Source organism: Ovis canadensis, chromosome 3 (genome assembly GCF_042477335.2).
Source record: "Ovis canadensis isolate MfBH-ARS-UI-01 breed Bighorn chromosome 3, ARS-UI_OviCan_v2, whole genome shotgun sequence".
Lineage (NCBI taxonomy): Eukaryota > Metazoa > Chordata > Mammalia > Artiodactyla > Bovidae > Ovis > Ovis canadensis.
The window spans coordinates 99,903,683-99,923,772 of record NC_091247.1 but is presented as its reverse complement, the minus strand read 5'-3'; the positions used below and the strand labels follow the sequence as shown (position 1 = coordinate 99,923,772).

Here is a 20,090-nt window from a genome sequence, read left to right as displayed (position 1 = left end):
ATTTGACGTCTCAAGCATTTCATATGCTCCGGGAGCAGATAGGTGCTTCCTGGAGAAGGCAGGGTTGTCTGTCTACCGTGACGGCCCCCCAGGGCAGGGTGTTCTTGCTCACCGATGTATCCCTAGCTCCCACAGGCACTGAGGAAGTGTCTGCTGGGGGGATGGATAAATCGTGTGTAACCTGAGTTCTCCGGGGACTCACGAGCCTGTGTGAACAAACGGGATGGCCTCAGTGAGACCCTTTGATTTTCCCTTTTCCTGATTCTGCTCCCAAGCTCGCTCTGGTCGACCCCGCGGCTCTCATCGTGGCTCACTGCGATGTGAAACGGGACTTGTGCTTTTGTGGTTTCTTACCTATTCTTGTTCGCCCCTCCATCCCCACTGGCTTCGGTCACTCATGCCATCTTGTCGGGGTCCCTTGTTACAGCCGCTGGCCTCTGAGAGCGCTGTCACACTACAGAGTGTTCTGGGTGACCCGACTGGGGAGCAAGCTGCCCAGCTGCCCCCCTCCCCCGGCTGCAGCCTGTCAGCTATGGTGTCAGGAGCCGCCTCGTACTGTCATAGGGCCCCCCCGTTCCAGGCATCACAATGGTGACGCTGGTGGCCTGACAGCCTCTCTCCCATGGAGCCACCCTCCTCCTCCCTGGCAGCCTGCCGAAACCACTTCCTCGTTCCTTGGCAGACAGGAAAACCAGGTCAACTCTCCTGCAGAGAGACTCCCCGGGGTGCTGCCCACTGCTTCTTCAGAAACGGCACAGCTGCCAAGCCCTGAGGGAGGCCCAGGACTCAGGCTCCGTGGGGTCAGGAGCTGCTCCACCAGAGGCCGGGACTCGGAGAGAAAGACTGTTGATGTAGGAGAGAGGGGGTAAAAAAAAAAAAGCAAGAATGGATAAGAGGAAACAGACATTTAAGCATCTGTAAATGTGCAAGATTTTATATGTTTTACCTAATTTAATCCTCAACAAAAATCTGCAAGGTGGATACTGTAACTCATGTTTGAGAGATGAGGAAACCAAGGAGTTTAAACATTAATTCCCAGAGAAGGTGGCTTAGATGTGCAGCCACAAAGGATTGCCTAAGACTGGATTCCAGAACTCAGCACAGCTGAGAACAGCTGGTCCAGGCTGGGGACAAGTTTTTTTCAAGAACGTAGGAGGAAGGAGCAGGGCAAATATTTGTTTTCTGGGTGGTGGTAGGGGGTGGGGGTGGGGAGTGGAGCGCAGCCTGACTGTCGAGCAGGGCTGAGCCACGTGTGTTCGGCTCCTCTCCTCACTCATGTAGAATCTGTGAGGGGACCGGAGTGACTCATGGGGGTCCCTCCACTCGGGAGGAAGCACCAAACGCCAGACATGGGAGCCAAGTGGTCCTGTTGCCTTTGCTGGGGATTGTTCTCCTGGCTCGTGGGACTCCAGCCAGGGCCCTGCTTACCCCACGGGGATGGAGGTGAGCAGCCCACCAATACAGTCCCACTCAGTCCAGGAAATACAGGTGCACTTTCTGGATCATTCTGAGCCTGCTGTCGGACAACATGCATTTAGCCTCCAAAAGGCTCAGAAATGATTCAGAACATGATGGGAATTAGATTAGCAGCAAAACCACGCTCTACTTAGAGCTGGAAACTCACCTGACTGTGTTTCCTGTCCCCAGTAACCACATGAAAATGCAGGTTTTATTATTATTCAGGGCTGGCGAGGCCGGCAGATCAGGAGATGAGTGTCACTGGAAAGATGGCATGTTACTCACAGATCCCAAGAGAAGGGGCGTGCCGCACCAGTGTGGGTCAGGGGGGCCGAGGAGAGAGCCCTTATTGTGGTTCCTGTGGAAGGCGTGGGTGAGGCAGGGGAAGTGGGCTTGGTGGCCGCTCGTCTGAATCATGTCAGTGGGCTCCGGGGCCCGGGGCTGTCCCTGGTGGCTGGTGTGTGGGTTGGGGCAGGTGAACGGTGGCCCAGAATGTCAGAGCTGATAAAGGAGATGTTTGGGGTGTGGACTCTGTTCGAAACACATGCTCTGGGAATTGGCTAGCCTGGGGAGGGGAAGTCCCTTCAGAGCCAGCGAGGCCTGGATATCAAAGCCTCAGAAACAAGTGGTTCATACATTTAAGCCCATTTAGTCCGACACAGCGCATCACAGGATGTGCAAGGAAATCGGACGGCCAAAAGTAAAGAGCCAACCAAACAGAGAGGCTCCCAGTTTTATTCTTTCCGAGGAGATGGTCAAATGCCCTTTTGTCCCCCCAGTTTTAATATTTTATGTATAGCTGATTTTTATAATGTTTGCATTGATTTCTGCTATACAGCAAAGTGATTTAGTTATACGTATGTATACATTCTTTTTAAAATGTTCTTTTCTATTATGGTTTATCACAGGGTTCGATCCCTGGGTCGGGAAGATCCTCTGGAGAAGGAAATGGCAACCCACTCCAGTACTCTTGCCTGGAAAAATCTCGCGGATGGAGCCTGGTAGGCTACAGTCCATGGGGTCACCAAGAGTTGGACACAACTAAGTGACTTCACTTTCTTTCACTTTTATCATAGGATGGTGAATATAGTCTGTGCTATGCTGAAGGACCTTGTCTGTCCATCCTCTCTATATGGTAGGTTGCCTCTGCTAACCCCAAACTCCCACTCCACCCTCCCCAACCCTCTCCCCCTTGGCAGCCACAAGTCTGTTCTCTGTCTGTTTCACATGTGTGTTCACTCGCATCATATTTGGGGTTCCACAATAAGGATGTCATGAAATTTGTCCTCTTTCTGACTTACTTCACTTAGTATGATAATCTCTGGTTGTATCCATGTTGCAGCAGGTGGCATTATTTTTTTGTTCTTATTTTTTTGGCTGAGTAATATTACATTGTGTCCATGTACCACATCTTTACCCATTCACCTGCTGATGGACATTTAGGCTGTTTCCGTGCCTTGGCTATCGCGAATAGTGCTGCTGTGAACATAGGGATACATGTATTTTTTTGGATTATAATTTCTTCTGGATATATGCCCCAGAGTGGGACTGCTGGATCACATGGCTGAAACAGCCTTTGTTAAGCACAGTCAAGCCAGTAAAACAGTCACCATAAACCTGGCAAGCATTCGCAGTTGAAAGTTAGTGCTGTATGTAAATGGAGCCTCTTGTTTGTGGTTTTGACAGTATCCAAAACACACACAAGAAGTATTATTCTGTAGTCCCAAATTTTGATTTGTAGCCTTTTCCCATTGTCTAGTTTCTGAGAAGACATTAAAGTCCAAAGATTAAGTTACTTTGCCCTTATAAATTGAAGTACAATGAAACCAGACCTCACAAATGTTGAAATCAAGGTCTGTGTTTCCTCCTCCCCAGTTCCTTCCTCCTTAGTCCCAGCAGGGAGACTGCTCTGTCTGGGAAGGGGACCACAGTCCAGGCGCCTTGTCTTCTGCAGGGAAGGGTGTGGCTCCTTGGGCCTCCATCATCGACCTCCCACATACCCCTTTATTAAAACAAACAAACAAACAAACTAAAACCTTTTTCTGATTAACAATATTGTGATGGTTTTAGGTGAATAGCCAAGGACTCAGCCGAACATATATGTGTATCCTTTCTTCCCTAAACCCCTCTCCCATCCAGGCTGCCACACAACACTGAACAGAGTTCCCTATGCTATACAGTGGGTCCTTGCTGGTCATCCATTTTAAATATAGCAATGTTTACATGTCCGTCCCAAACTCCCTAACTATCCCTGCCCTACCCCACCCCCCCATCAGCCACCACAAGTTCATTCTCTCAGTCTGTGAGTCGTTTCTGTTTTGTAAGTTCATGTGTATCATTTCTTTTTACATGCCACATAAGGGCTGTTATACGATATTTTTCCTCTATCTGGCTTATTTCACTTTGCGTGCGTGCTAAGTTGTTTCAGTCATGTCCAACGCTGCGCCACCTTATGGATTGCAGCTTGCCAGGCTCCTCTGTCCACGGGATTCTCCAGGCAAGAATACTAGAGTGGGTTGCCATTGCCGCCTCCAGGAGATCTTCCCCAACCAGAGGTAGTACCCGAGTCCCTTGCATCTAACCTGCATTGGCAGGTGAATTCTTTACCACTAGCGCAAACTTCACTTTACACACCCCTTAAAAAGTGACCCTGATGTTAGTACAAGATCATCACATCTCTGGGCCCAATTACATGAAATTATAGTGATACCAAGGGAACATTTCATGCAAAGATGGACACAATAAAGGACAGAAACGGCAAAGACCTAACAGAAGCAGAAGATACTAAGAAGAGGTGGCGAGAATACAGAAAACTATACATAAAAGATTGTAATGACCCAGAAAACAATGATGGTGTGATCACTCACCTAGAGCCAGACATTCTGGAATGTGAAGTCAGATGGGTCTTAGGAAGCATGACTACAAACAAAGCTAGCGGAGGTGATGGAATTTCAGTTAAACTATTTCAAATCTTAAAAGATGATGCTGTGAAAGAGCTACACTCAATATGCCAGCAAATTTGAAAAACTCAGCAGTGGCCACAGGACCGGGAAAGGTCAGTTTTCATTCCAGTTCCAAGGAAAGGCAATGCCAAGGAACATTCAAACTACTGCAAAATTGCACTCATTTTACATGCTAGCAAAGAAATGCTCAAAATTCTCCAAGTGAGGCTTCAACAGTACATGAACCGTGAACTTCCAGATGTTCAAGCTGGATTTAGAAAAGGCAGAGGAAACAGAGATCATATTGCCAATATCTATTGGATCATAGAAAAAGCAAGAGAATTCCAGAAAAAACATCTACATCTGCTTTATTATTTTTACATCTGCTTTATTGATTATGCTAAATCCTTTGACTGTGTGGATCACAACAAACTGTGGGAAACTCTTAATGAGATGAGAATACTAGAACACCTTACCTGCCTCTTGAGAAACCTGAATGCAGGTCAAGAAGCAACAGTTAGAACCAGACATGGAACAATGGCCTGGTTATAAATTGGGAAAGGAGTACGTCAAGGCTGTATATTGTCACCCTGTTTATTTAACTTATATGCAGAGTACATCATGAGAAATGCTGGACTGGATGAAGCACAAGCTGGAATCAAGATTGCCGGGAGAAATGTCAATAACCTCAGATATGCAGATGACACCACCCTTATGGCAGAAAGCGAAGAAGAACAAAAGAGCCTCCTGATGAAAGTGAAAGAGGAAAGTGAAAAAGTTGGCTTAAAGCTCAACATTCAGAAAACGAAGATCATGGCATCTGGTCCCATCACTTCATGGCAAATAGATGGGGAAACAGTGGAAACACTGAGAGACTTTATTTTGGGAGGCTCCAAGATCACTGCAGATGGTGACTGCAGCCATGAAATTAAATGACATTTGCTCCTTGGAAGAAAAGCTATGATCAACCTAGACAGCATATTAAAAAGCAGAGACATTACTTTGCTAACAAAGGTCCATATAAGTCAAACTATGGTTTCTCCAGTAGTCATGTATGGCTATTAGGGTTGGACAATAAGGAATGCTGAGTGCTGAAGAATTGATGCTTTTGAGCTGTGGTGTTGGAGAAGACTCTTGAGAGTCCATTGGACAGCAAGGAGATCAAACCAGTCAATCCTAAAGGAAGTCAACTCTGAATATTCATTGGAAGGACTGATGTTGAAGCTGAAGCTCCAATACTTTGACCACCTGATATGAAGAACTGACTCATTAGAAAAGATTGAAGGTAGGAGGAGAAGGGGAGGACAGAGAATCAGGTGGTTGGATGACATCACCAACTCCATGAACATGAGTTTGAGCAAGCTCTGGGAGCTGGTGATGGACAGGGAAGCCTGGTGTGCTGCAGTCCATGAGGTCGTAAAGAGTTGGAGACGACTGAGCAATTGAACTGAACTGGTCTCTGGGGCAGATTTCCCAGGAAAATGCTGCTCCCAGAACCAGGTGCTGAGTGTCAGCAGAGCCTCAGGGGTACCTGGAGAAGGAAGGGAAGACAGGTGCCAGCACAGAGCATGGACCCCAGACCAGTAGCATCAGCATCCCAGGGAACTCACTGGAAGTGACAGGGCTGCTGATGGGCTGGGCCCGGGACCCATTGCTCACAGGCCCTCTTGAGTGGTCTGGTGCTCCTCAAGGTCTGAGCCCCTCTGTGTTCTGTCTAGAACCCATGTCTTGGGAATGTGAGTTCTGTTGGGCCAGTTTCTCCAATAGGCATGAGTGACAGCACCATGGTGACCATATCTGCGAAATCCAACCTGTGCGTTGTAGCTCAGCCTCTGGTCCTGATGCTTTCATGACTAATGCAGGCATTTCCAGGGGTAGTCTTTCCCTCCACCCTCATCTCCCAGGCTCTGGGCCATTTTGCGGCCTTTCTTCCCCACCCAGCATGTTGAAAACTTCTTACTGGACCTTTTCCCCTAAGTCATGTGTTTTGGGCCCTTTCTGGTGACAAACTGTCCCCAGGAATGTTATCATTGGGCACAGACAATCCTGGGCCAGAACACGGAGGACCACGGCCTCCTGAGCAGAACTTTCCTTTCTTCCTTTTGATTTTCATGATTTACCTTCAGTGGAACAAAGCAATGAATCAGCAATTTTAAAAAGTACTTAATGTCTTTGGTTTTGGTTGCCCTCTATCTTGATTGCTTTGCACGGGCTTTCTCTCGTTGCAGGGAGTGGCGGGTGGGGTGGGGTGGGGAGGTGGTCTGCTCTGTTTCAGTGCTGGGCTTCTCACTGAGGTGGCTTCTGTCGTTGCTGAGCACGGGCTCGAGGGCACAGGCTTCAGCAGTTGCAGTATGTGGCTCTTAGAGCTCAGGCGCAGTAGTTGTGGGGCATCAGCTTAGACTCTCCGAGGCACGTGGGGTCTTCCTGGATCAGGGACTGAACCCGGGCTTCCTGCACTGGCAAGAGGATTCTTTACCACTAAGCCACCAGGGAAGCCTGTGAGTGGAGTGTTCTAGGCCTTCCCAAGGGAAGCACTCTCTCCCTGCCCCACTTCAGCTACAGAACCACCCTCAGAAGATCAGTGGCCTCCCCTGTGCCCTCGGGCCCATGAGGATGACCCTCTGGCCGTGTGGTGACATTCTATTGATGTATGAATGGTCAGGACCCCACGCCACCTTGCTCCCTCATGCACGTGGTTCTGATGTGGAGGACCTGCTTCAAGCGTGTGTGGCCCAGGTGAGCTGGAGGTTCCAGCCTTGGCTGCTCACAGGACCATCTGGAGAGAGGAAGGCGGTGCTCTGCCCTCTGAGCTCACCACGTGGGCCCTGATACTGATGGTTGGGGCTCCTGGGGCCTCTGAGGCCCTGCGGGCGAGACTAATGAGAGCCCGGCTGGGGCCCTGGTTTCAGCTCTTTAATTTTCTAAGTCAGATGCCATATCCTTAGCCTCTGAATTTGCCTTTCCCTAGGGACTGCAGTTGTCTGTGTTCTTGTCTGTGCTTTCAAATGGACCCTAAGCTCCCTGAGGGCAGGGTCTTTAGCTTCTACACCTTGGCTTTGCCCTGGTGACTCGGGCTTCGGTTCAGTTCAGTTCAGTCGCTCAGTCGTGTCCGACTCTTTGCGACCCCATGAATCGCAGCACGCCAGGCCTCCCTGTCCAGCACCAACTCCCGGAGTTCACTCAGACTCACGTCCATCAAGTCAGTGATGCCATCCAGCCATCTCATCCTCTGTTGTCCCTTTCTCCTCAAGCCCCCAGTCCCTCCCAGCATCAGAGTCTTTTCCAATGAGACAACTCTTGGCATGAGGTGGCCAAAGTACTGGAGTTTCAGCTTTAGCATCATTCCTTCCAAAGAAATCCCAGGGCTGATCTCCTTCAGAATGGACTGGTTGGATCTCCTTGCAGTCCAAGGGACTCTCAAGAATCTTCTCCAACACCGCAGTTCAAAAGCATCAATTATTTGGTGCTCAGCCTTCTTCACAGTCCAACTCTCACATCCGTACATGACCACAGGAAAAACCATAGCCTTGACTAGACGGGCCTTAGTCAGCAAAGTAACGTCTCTGCTTTTGAATATGCTATCTAGGTTGGTCATAACTTTTCTTCCAAGGAGTAAGCGTCTTTTAACTTCATGGCTGCAGTCACCATCTGCAGTGATTTTGGAGCCCCCGAAAATAAAGGCTGACACTGTTTCCACTGTTTCCCCATCTATTTGCCATGAAGTGATGGGATCGGATGCCATGATCTTGGTTTTCTGAATGTTTTAGCACGCATTAAACACCCACCAAATACTAGGTGAGTTAATGAGTGAGTGAATAAATGAAGACAGCACTAGGGTTCTGGGCATGTGGAGCACAGCCCCTGCTCCCCGCCTCCGTGTCAGTCCAGGAAGCTCACTCCTGATTCCTGGAGCATCCAAGAATCAGCTCTTCCTTAAGGGCCCATTCGTCTCTGTTCCTGCGTGTACCTCAATGCTTTAAATCAACGCATTCTCATAAATGTTACTTAGAAAGGAAAGGTCCACAGATTTCTCAGAGTCAAAGACATCAAATGAATGGATGAACGGACTGTGCTGGCTGCTGGGTGTTCATGGGAGTTGGTTTCTGAGGGCTAATGAGGATGTTTCTCTTCTGTGATTGTTAGAACCTGATTCCAGGAATCACTCCCTCCTGCACTCAGAGGTCAGAGAGGCTCTTTCTTTTCTTTTTTAAATTATTTTAGGCTGTATTGAATACAGCTGATTAACAAACAATGCTGTAATAGTTTGAGGTGGAAAGCCAAGGGGCTCAGCCATACATATACGTGTATCCATTCTCCCCCAAACTCCCCTGCCATCCAGGCTGCTGTATAACATGGAGCAGAGTTCCCTGTGCTATGCAGTAGGCCCTTCTTGGTTATCTGCTTTAAGTACAGCAGTGTGTAGATGTCTATCCCAAACTCCCTAACTGTCCCTTTCCCCATCCTTCTCTCTGGCAACCATAAACAGAGAGGCTGTTTCTTGAAGAGGTAATTCTGCCAGGCTCTGTCTCTGCAGCCCGAGCCCACCGTGAAAAGAATCCTCAAATCCCCCCTTTGGTTTTAGGTGTAACCTACCTTCTGTGTGAGGGTGGAGGATGACTTTCAGAGTCCCTGGCAGGGTTCCGAATGTTTTCTGTGCCATGGACTTAGAGCTTCCTGTTTTAAAGTCTGGGAGGATATCGCTGTCGGGCAACAGGGTACTCTGGTCTCTGACTAATAGATGCCTATGATTAAATTATTTTAGACTCTAATAAAAATATTTTTAGAGTAAAGTCCTTTGGGAATTATGCCGAGTGCTGAGCACACAGTTTTTGGTAAATACTTGGACCTGCCAGGCCTTTTTCAGAAGCTTTTGCTCAGTGGGCACATCCTGAGGAAATTTAGGAGACTTATCTTCAGAGTCAGAAGCTGGGATTGATTTCAGGAACCTCCTGGAGAGAGAGGGTCCTGATGAGCTATCTCACGGGCAGTGCTTTAGGGTTTTTTATGTCCTTTCACCTCTCTTTAAATACAAATTTCCTGAAACACACTTGAAATGACAGTCTTTCAGGGGAGAAGATTTATGATGACACCACCCTCAGCCTCGCATTCTCTGTTGCACCATCCCCTGCACACAGAGCATAGGGTGGCCAAGGTCGGGGTGAGTGGAAGGGAGATGGGGAACCGTGAGCTGCTTGACCTCCCCATGCTCACTGACCCCAGTATTTCTTACCTTACAAATGTTCTCCCATAGCCCAAAGCAGATTCTTATTTCTTCCTGCTTGTGTTCTAAGTCACTTCAGTCATGTCTGAGTCATTGTGACCCTGTGGACTATAGCACACCAGGCTCCTCTGTCCATGGGACTCTCCAGGCAAGGGTACTGGAGAGGGCTGCCATGCCCTCCTCCAGAGGATCTTCCCCACCCAGGGATTGAACCCTTATTTCTTATGTCTCCTATATTGACAGGCAAGTTCTTTACCTACTTAGAAGCAATTTATTTACCAAAAAACCTGTTAAACACCCACCGTGAGTAAATGCTGTGCCAGGTGAGGGTTTGGGGGAAACTCATCAGGAGTGACCCAGCAAGTTCTTGCCCACCTGGAGCTTGTGGACAAGAGCAGGCATGACATTCTCATACTTTGTACCTGCTGCTGCAGACCACACAAGCCCTGGGAGCCACCGGTGCGTGGGCACGCATGAATGGCAACTAAAAATCTTCTAGGTTGGTCTCAGTTAGGGATGCCTTTGCTTGCAAGTAACAGAAAAAACAACAAAGTAGTTTATGCAAAAACTGATGTTTATTTTTCCCCATATTGCTAGAAGTATAGAGATTGGGCAGGTCAATGACGTCAGGGTCAGTGACTCTTGAATTTTTGACCTTTCCTCATGGTCACGAAACGACTACTGGAGTGCCAGACATAGTGCCTACATTCTAGGCAAGGAGAAGGGAAGGGAAACCTCAGTTCTGTATTCACCTTCATCTGGAAATACGTTGTGGAGCTCCCCCTGCAGGCTTCCACTGGTCTCATTGATCAAAACGGCTCCATGGACTTCCCTGGCCCCAGGGGAGACTGGAATGCCGCGTCCTGGCCTTACACAGTTTTGCTACTCAGTTCAGTTCAGTCGCTCAGTCATGTCCGACTCTCTGCGACCCCATGAATCGCAGCTAGCCAGGCCTCCCTGTCCAGCACCAACTCCCGGAGTTCACTCAGACTCACGTCCATCGAGTCAGTGATACCATCCAGCCATCTCATCCTCTGTCGTCCCCTTCTCCTCCTGCCCCCAATCCCTCCCAGCATCAGAGTCTTTTCCAATGAGTCAACTCTTGGCATGAGGTGGCCAAAGTACTGGAGTTTCAGCTTTAGCATCATTCCTTCCAAAGAAATCCCAGGGTTGATCTCCTTCAGAATGGACTGGTTGGATCTCCTTGCAGTCCAAGGACTCTCAAGAGTCTTCTCCAACACCACAGTTTAAAAGCATCAATTCTTCGGTGCTCAGCTTTCTTCACAGTCCAACTCTCACATCTATACATGACAGTTCGCTACTATTCAATAGTAAAACCCTGCCAGCAGCCTTTCTTTTTTTCATCTATTACAGCCCAGTTTCCTAAGAAGCTGGTACAGTGTTTCTGTAGGTTGAGTTGGCAGAAGGCTGGTGTGGCAGAGCCAAAGAGGACGCGGTGTCCCAGACACCAGAGTGTGGCAGACGTGTTAGGATAGCAAGCGGAGGGAACACAGAGGAGAAATGACTTCCAGGGTGGCTGACAGTGCATGAGTCATAGAAGAAAGAACATTTAGTCCACGCTTTCATGTATTCATTCATTCAATAGATCTTAGCTTTTCCTTCCTTAGCCAGACATGTCTCCTGCCCTGTGGGAGCTTAAGCCTCATAAAGAAGACAAAGATCACACCATGCAAGAGATAAAATGTGCAATTGTGCAAAGTATAAGAAAGGAGACTAGATGAGGGACTATAATTAGGAGTTTCACCCACTCAGGAGGTCAGAGAAGGGTGTTCAAGGGCAAGTGAGATTTCAGCAAGGGGAGGAAGGGGGAGTGCCCCATTAGAAGAACAGGCTAGCCATAAGCAGGGCTGGGGGGACCTGGACCCCAAAGAAGGCAGAGAGTGAGCAGGGGTTGGGGCAGAGGATACCAGGCTCTTGACCAGATGTTTTTCATGTTCTGAACTAGGGAGAGTTTGTGCTTAGAACAGTCCTCTAAGGTGAGAGTCCCTTTAGTTTTGGCTCTTCTGAAAATAAATTCTGAGACACAGTGGATGCTGGTAGTTGATGAGGAAGGGGATTCCAGAGCACAGGAGTGAGGGAACCCAGAGAGAATTAAAAAACCACATGAAGGGTGATTTATGGGGTCACCTGCTGTGGCCAGAGGGCTCTCACCCACCAGGGCTGCCTGAGAGGTGTATGAAAGGTCTCCCAGAGTTTTTGTTTTTTTCGCTTGAGAGAATGACACAGATCAGTAACGATAGCCCCCGGAGACACCTGCCCCAGGGGTTATATGCATTTTAAAGATAAGGATCAGAAAATGCTAGCCTCTTGCCAAATTTTCATAGCAAGTAAATGATAGAGCAGGGATTTGCACCATGGTGGGCTGTGACTGCAAAGTTCATACCCTTACCACCATCCTCTTCACTGTATATTAAAGACACACAATTATCAAGAATACAGTGAATTAAGATGGATATGAAGGTCAGTGTTGGTATGATATTTTTTATTTATTTTTAAGTTGAAGTATAGTTGATTTATTGGGTTTGATCCCTGGGTCAGGAAGATCCCTTGGAGGAGGGCATGGCAACCCACTCCAGTATTCTTGCCTGGAGAATCCCATGGACAGAGGAGCCTGGTGGGCTACAATCCATAGGATTACTAAGAGTTGGACATGACTTAAGTGACTTAGCATGCATGCATAGCTGATTTACAATGTTGTGTTAATTTCTGCTATACAGCAAGGTGATTCCATTATATATATCCACACACACACACATTCTTTTTTAAATATTCTTTTCCATTTTAGTTTGTCACAGGACAGTGATATAGTTCCCTGGGGGTATGAAATTTTTCTCACAGTCACTGTCTCCCCAGGCCTAGAGGTGATGCTGAACCTCTGGTGATTCTAGAGTACCTGCAAAAGAGGTACCACCTCCCTGGGGGATAGTAAAGGATGATGTCACATGATCTACAGAGCAAACTAATTGACCCACGAGGATTTAACCCAAGTGTACAAGAGTGAAAGGGTTGTCAATATGGTCTCTAGTAGATTGAAGAGGACTTCCTAAGTGCACAGTGGTAAAGAATCCACCTGCCAATGCAGGAGACACGAGAGACGTGGGTTTGATCCCTGGGTTGGGAAGATCACCTGGAGAAGGGCATGGCAACCGACTCTTGTATTCTTGCCTGGAAAATTCCATGGACAGAGGAGCCTGGCAGGCTACAGTCTAGAGGGTTGCAAGGAGACATGACTGAGCAACTGAGCACTATAGTAGATAAAAAATGGTCACAAATTCTTTGAGAAGTAGCAAGGAACAAGAGGAGAAATTGAAGTCTCCTCCCCACATCTGGTCTGGTCTCAGTGACTGGTTCGACCAGTCAAATGAGGCAGAAGTGACCTTCTAGGAGCCCAAAGGTTTGCTCACAGGGGTCCTGCCACTTCCAGCTGAGGGGCTTGAATGGAACACTTGCTCTTGGAGTCCTAAGCTACCATATGAGCCACCCTGAGGCCACCATGCTAGAGAGGCCCCAGGTGAGTGGTCCAGGTGAGATGGACAGACTCTAGGTGAGTGGTCCAAGTGAGACCGACAGGTTCTAGATATGAGGTCCAGGTGAGAGTTTCAGATGAGTTCAGCCATCCAGTGTCTCTGCCCAGGTGCCAGACATGGTAGAGACCCACCAGACCCGGCCACCTTCAGCTGGTACCACCAAATAAGCTCTGCTGATGGCGCATGGAGCAGATGAATCACCCGGCTGCTCATACTCCTGACCTACAAAACTGAGATGAAATAACATCCCTGGTAGTTTAATTTTTTTGTTGCTCAGCCGGAGATAACTGGAACACGAGCTTTACTTTCTATTTCCTGTAGGCACTGCAATCTTACTCTTGGTAGAAGAATTTTATGTTATTTAGTTAGTTGTGTCTGACTCTTTGCGATCCCATGGACTGTAGCCCGTGAGGCTCCTCTGTCCATAGGATTTCCCAGGCAAGAATACTGGAGCGGGTTGCCATTTCCTTCTCCAGGGGACTTTCACTATCTAGGGATCAAACTTGGGTCTCTTACATTGCAGGCAGATTCTTTACCGTCCGAGCCACTGGGAAAACCTACATAATATGTACCATCATTAAATCTAGGCCCACATGGCAAGTTGAAATTCAGCTATTTGGACCAAGTTCTATATACATTTAGAGGTCAGTGGGGAATTTGGGCACCTCTCTATTTCTTTCTGTGATTCATGGGTGGAATTTTGGATCAAACATCTGAGGGATTTGCCCCAAGGAGTGAAAGCATGTTCCATTCTCAGCCCTGAAATGTAAACGGTGGATGCAAGTCCAGGAGCCAGTCTGTAAACATAAGTGTGCAAAGCAGCAGCGAATCCACACAGTGTGAGGAGGCTTCCTTGAGTGCATAGCATCGTAGGCAAAGCAGTGATTATGGTTGTGCTTCTGAGAGAAAGTAATCCAGAAAGTGCAGGAAAAACATAGGGGGATGCCCGTAGTCAAAGCAGCCAGGAGTCCTTGGGGACCTGGCTAGGAGATGGTTTGCAGAGTTCAGCTCAGGACAGAGGAGGCTGCCAGCAGGAAGCGCTGGTGTCCATGCCACTGGGAGGCCCAGGGCACGAGTTCAGAGCCGTCCTCTCAGCTCCTTGTGACCTCAGCCCTCAATATGTATTTTTGGGGAAAAAGGCATCTTCTTTCACTAATTGTGTAACTGATTCAGTGAGGTGTCCCACCTCTTGGGGGCCCAAAGTTGACATGGTCTCACTTATTTTTTCAGTAGCCACAGCTGTGTCCTGACAGCTCCTTTCCCACTGGCTGGGGATCCCCCAGTGACTGCTGTCCGTCACCATAGCTTCCCAGTAGTGCTGGGCTGTCGGCACTGTCTGGTTCTATTCCTAAGGCTTCGTCTTGTTTGCGCAAACATTTAATCTTATGATGCGCTTCTTTTACCCACTCTTGTGACGGATGTTTGTGTAAGTGTGTGTTGTGTATGTGTGTGTAAGTATGTGTATGGGTGTGTCGTGTATGTACTGTGTGTATGTGTATATGTGTGTTGTATATGTGCATGTGTGCTATGCACACATATGTGTATGAGTGTGCTGTGCATGTGTGTACATGTACGCGTATGTGTGCTGTTTATATACGTGTGCTGCATATATGTGTATACGCATGAGTGTGTATATGCGTGTACATGCATGAGTGTGTATGTGTTGTGTACATGTGTGTTGTATACTTGTGTGTATGTATGAGTGTGTTCTGCATATATATGTGTGTATGAGTGTGTTGTATATGTGTATGTATGCGTTATGTGTATGGTGTATGTGTGCATGAGTGCATGTTGTATGTATGTGAATGCATATATGTTGCATATGTGAATGTGTGTGTAGTGTTGAGTGTGTATGTGTTGTATATGTGTTTATGTGTATATGAGTGTGTTGTGCATAGGATGTATATATATGTGAATGTGTGTGTAGTATGTGTATGAGTATGTGCTGTATATGTGTTTATGTGTATGAGTGTGTTGTGCATATGATGCATATGTATGTGAATGAGTATGTGCTGCATATGAGAATGTGTGTGTAGTATGTGTATGTGTGTGTTGTATATGTGTTTATGTGTATATGCATGTGTTGTACATATGTATATATATGTGAATGAGTGTGTTTTATGTGTGTGTATGCTTGTGTATGAGTGTGTATGTGTTGTGTGTTGTATATGTGTTTGTGTCTATGTGAGTGTGTTGTGCATATGATGTATATATATGTGAGTGTGCTTTGTGTGTATGCTTGTGTATGAGTGTGTATGTGTTGTGTGTGTGTTGTATATGTGTTTATGTGTGTATATGCATGTGTTGTACATATGTATATATATGTGAATGAGTGTGTTTTATGTGTGTATGCTTGTGTATGAGTGTGTACGTGTGTGTTGTATATGTGTTTATGTCTATGTGAGTGTGTTGTGCATATGTATATATATGTGAATGAGTGTGCTTTATGTGTGTGTATGCTTGTGTAAGTGTGTATGTGTTGTGTGTGTGTTGTATATGTGTTTATGTGTGTATATGCATGTGTTGTACATATGTATATATATGTGAATGAGTGTGTTTTATGTGTGTGTATGCTTGTGTATGAGTGTGTATGTGTTGTGTGTTGTATATGTGTTTGTGTCTATGTGAGTGTGTTGTGCATATGATGTATATATATGTGAGTGTGCTTAATGTGTGTGTATGCTTGTGTATGAGTGTGTATGTGTTGTGTGTGTGTTGTATATGTGTTTATGTGTGTATATGCATGTGTTGTACATATGTATATATATGTGAATGAGTGTGTTTTATGTGTGTATGCTTGTGTATGAGTGTGTACGAGTGTGGTGTATATGTGTTTATGTCTATGTGAGTGTGTTGTGCATATGTATATATATGTGAATGAGTGTGCTTTATGTGTGTGTATGCTTGTGTAAGTGTGTATGTGTTGTGTGTGTGTTGTATATGTGTTTATGTGTGTATATGCATGTGTTGTACATATGTATATATATGTGAATGAGTGTGGTTTATGTGTGTATGCTTGTGTATGAATGTGTACATGTGTGTTGTATATGTGTTTATGTCTATGTGAGTGTGTTGTGCATATGATGCATATGTATGTGAATGAGTGTGTTTTTTATGTGTGTGTGTATGCTTGTGTATGAGTGTGTTGTATATGCGTGTGTATGTGTTATGTGTATGGTGTATGTGTGCATGAGTGTATGTGGTATGTATGTGAATGCATGTATGTTGCCTGTGTGAATGTGTAGTGTTGAGTGTGTATGTGTTGTGTATGTGTTTATGTGTATGAGTGTGTTGTGCATATGATGTGTATATATGTGAATGAGTATGTGCTGCATATGAGAATGTGTGTGTAGTATGTGTATGCGTGTGTGTTGTATATGTGTTTATGTGTATATGCATGTATTGTACACATGTATGTATATGTGAGTGATTGTGTTTTATATGTGTGTGTGTATGCTTGTGTATGCGTGTGTTGTATGTGCGTGTGTATGTGTTATGTGTATGGTGTATGTGTGCATGAGTGTATGTGGTATGTATGTGAATGCATGTATGTTGCCTGTGTGAATGTGTAGTGTTGAGTGTGTATGTGTTGTATATGTGTTTATGTGTATGAGTGTGATGTGCATATGATGTGTATATATGTGAATGAGTATGTGTTGCATATGAGAATGTGTGTGTAGTATGTGTATGCGTGTGTTGTATATGTGTTTATGTGTATATGCATGTATTGTACACATGTATGTATATGTGAGTGAGTGTGTTTTATGTGTGTGTGTGTATGCGTGTGTATGAGTGTGTTGTGTGCTGTGTGTACGGCTGAGTCTATCACCTCACCGACGGGCGGGTCTCCCCGAGCTCCGCTCGGGACTGCTGGGCTGGCCAGAGTGGGGGCGAGCCCTGGCGGGCTCCAGGGTGGCCGCTCTGGCCAGGCTGCTGTCCTTTTCCTACTGGTGGTCACTGCTTTTTCATCTTAGGACACTGTGTGAACTCTGGGGTCCTTTGGGAGCTTTCCACCAAGTGCTGGCTCTCTGGAGGAGGGGGAGGGAGGGCCCTGGCTGGTTTCTCAAGGGTCCTGGGGGAAAAGGTCTCATCCTGTACCCTCCCCTGGTTTTCCTGACCATATCCCCCATGCCTTCACTTTTTCTAGGTGAAGATGCTACCCCTCTGGACCACCTTCCCATAGCCTGCCTCCTGCTGAAAGGAGAATAAGTCCTTTCCTGAGCCCTGGATGTTCCAGCCACCCCGAATGTTGAGTGCTGGATGTGCTCACTCTTTTCTGAATGCTCCTAATCAAATCCTCTTGGCTGGGCAGGGAGCAGAGGCTCAGAAGGGCAAGGCCGCCCTGGCCACACCACGGTCAGTGTCCTGTTGGGATTTCACCCCAGTCCTGTGGTCTGCTCCAGTGTTTATTTGTCACACCATGTACACATTTCCACAATCAATCATTTATGCTCCTGAGAACTTCCCTGAGTCTCAGTCTGTCTTTTAAAAGACGTGGTAACCCAGAGTTCACCTAATTCCCTAAATACAGCTGAAATTCAGCTTTTTATCAAACTCAGGATGGCAGTTCCTTTTGACACAGGGGTTTCATGTCCTTCGACTCTGGTGGGACAATGGGTAGATGTTATCAAGAAGTGGTCAGTATCGCATCTCTTCTTGTAGTTACAATGGATTGGTTGGGCGTGTGTCTTATAAAGATAGTAGGGGTGACTTTTTGGAAGTCATTTTAGGGAAAAGTGTCATCATGAAATACTTGCAGAGACCTACAGCTCTCATTTCCTGCCAACTACTCATTACTTTGTTGGGTTTCTTGGAAGTTTCTCAGCTTGCCGTTTGATGATCTGGAGGAGTTCAGAGTCATCAGCAAAATTGGAGATTTCTCTGTGTACGCCCTCCTTTAAGACCATGTAGAAGTATTCATTTATCTTTAAGGTTTGTTTTGGCTCCCCCCCATATTTCCTGTCTAGACTTGCTAAATGCTGGCTTTTCTACTGACTGTATTTTTAAGTTATCAGCTTAGATCTAGGGCAGGTCTGAAGTCAGATCAGAAGCCATGGTGAGTGATGACTCCCAGGTAGTTTATTAAAACCTGGAATTTCCATTCAAGTCAGAAGTGGGCATAATCATATAAAATCAGATTAACCCAACATTCTAGAACATTCTAGAGGGTGCCACCTGACATTTGACAGGGACAAATGGATACTTAAATATCATTAAGGAAACGTCTGGGGGCCATTTAGGAAAAAGTGTGTGCGTGTGTGTTCACTTGTGTCTGACTCTGTGGCCCCTACAGCCCACCGGGTTCCTCTGTCCATGAGATTTTCCCAAGCAAGAACACAGGAGTGGGTTTCGTTTCCTCCTCCAGGGGATCTTCTTGACCCAGGGATCGAACCTGCATCAGTAGGCAGACCCTTTATCGCCGAGCCACCTGGGATGCCTTCAGGAAGAGGTGGGACCTCCTAAAATACCAAAGGTTCAAGTAGGGTTTGAGTTAATCTTTCCTCAACAGTACATACATATCTACAAGATAATTTTTGGTGGTGGGGGGGAGATAAGTTAATTTTTAATAGTTTGAAATTTATGTATGTTGTAAACTGTGGCAAACTACAGTCTTAAGTAAACCAAACTTTCTTGTGGGGATAAAAAGTTCAAGAGTAAACCCAAATCCTGGGAGCCCACAGTCTGTACAAGATAATATTTAACGGTATGAATGATATTTGTTTCACTGTACTGAAAACTGTTTAACCAATCTCTATTGGAGGATATTAGGTTGTTTCTAATAAAAACTTTTTTAAAATGGGAGTATCGTTGCTTGACAATGTTGTGTTAGTTTCTGCTATACAGCAAGGTGAATCAGCTTAAGTATAGATACATCCCCGTCTTTTGGATTTCATTCCCGTGTAGGTCACCACAGAGTAGACTTCCCTGTGCTACACATTAGGTTCTCATTAATTATCTATTTTAGACACAGTATCAGTAGTATGTGTATGTCAATCCCAATCTCCTAATTCATCCCGCCCTCTTTTCCCCTCTTGTTGGCCGTACCTTTGTTCTCTACACGTGCCTCTGTTTCTACTTTGCAAATAGGTTCATCTGTACTGTTTTTTCTAGTTTCCACATATATGTGTTAATACACAATATTAGTTTTTCTTATTCTGACTTCTCTCTGTATGACAGTTGCCAGGTTTCTACCACAATAAACATTCTTGTCCTACCCCGTTCTCCACATCCTTGATGTTGCTAAGAAGACAGTTTTCTTCTAAGGAAATCCAAGGTCAGGAGCCACGAAGCCCAGGGAGTGGCATTCATTCAGTAAGTGCTTTTCAAAACGAAATTTTCAGAATGCACCGTTTGGCAAGAGGAGTGAGTAACGTCATTTTCTCCCAATTTCTGGTGTTTGCTTTCTCACATCAAACACAGATGGACATAGGTAAACTATGACCATTGTTTGGAACCAGCTATTGGACAGCTGTGGCTGTGATGCCATTTGAGGCTGCCAAGCTCCAAGGAACCCTCAGCCTCTGAGTTTAGAAATGGGGTCTGCTTGACTGAGGGGAGTCTTGGAACAGGCTCCAAGGGGATACTGCCCCAGGGTTCTGTGACACTTGCCTGCCCAGGGTGGACAGTATTTGGGAAGGCAGGTCCTACCTGAGTCAACTTTTCAGGTTCTTAGCCACAAAGAAACAGCTAACAACACATTTGTACCTGACCAGGGAAAAGCCCAGGATAACTTAAGTGCAGATTGTGGACTTTAATCAAAACGTTAATCTCTACTCATCCACTTGGTTAAGATCAAAATGTAGTATGGGCACTCCCCAGATGGCTCAGTGCTAAAGAATCCACTTGCTGACTGAAGAGACCCAGGTTCTATCCGCGGTTGGGAAGATTCCCTGGAGGAGGGCATAGCTATCCATTCGAGTA

General features: G+C 46.3%; 1 protein-coding gene across 10 annotated transcripts in view; it reads left to right on the top strand.

Moving 5' to 3' along the window:
* Positions 1 to 20,090, top strand: part of IL1R2 (interleukin 1 receptor type 2) — a 198,842-nt gene that overhangs the window by 42,780 nt on the left and 135,972 nt on the right. The window contains exons 9-10 of one of the 10 annotated variants that reach the window (XR_011255769.1): positions 2,535 to 2,593; positions 17,317 to 17,525. The exons of 8 other annotated variants lie outside the window; for them this stretch is intronic. The gene's annotated coding sequence lies outside the window, so the exon portion shown is untranslated. Of the gene's footprint in view, positions 1 to 2,534; positions 2,594 to 17,316; positions 17,526 to 18,534; positions 18,970 to 20,090 lie in introns of those variants that run through there. One more of the 10 variants, XR_011255770.1, reaches the window with a different exon arrangement.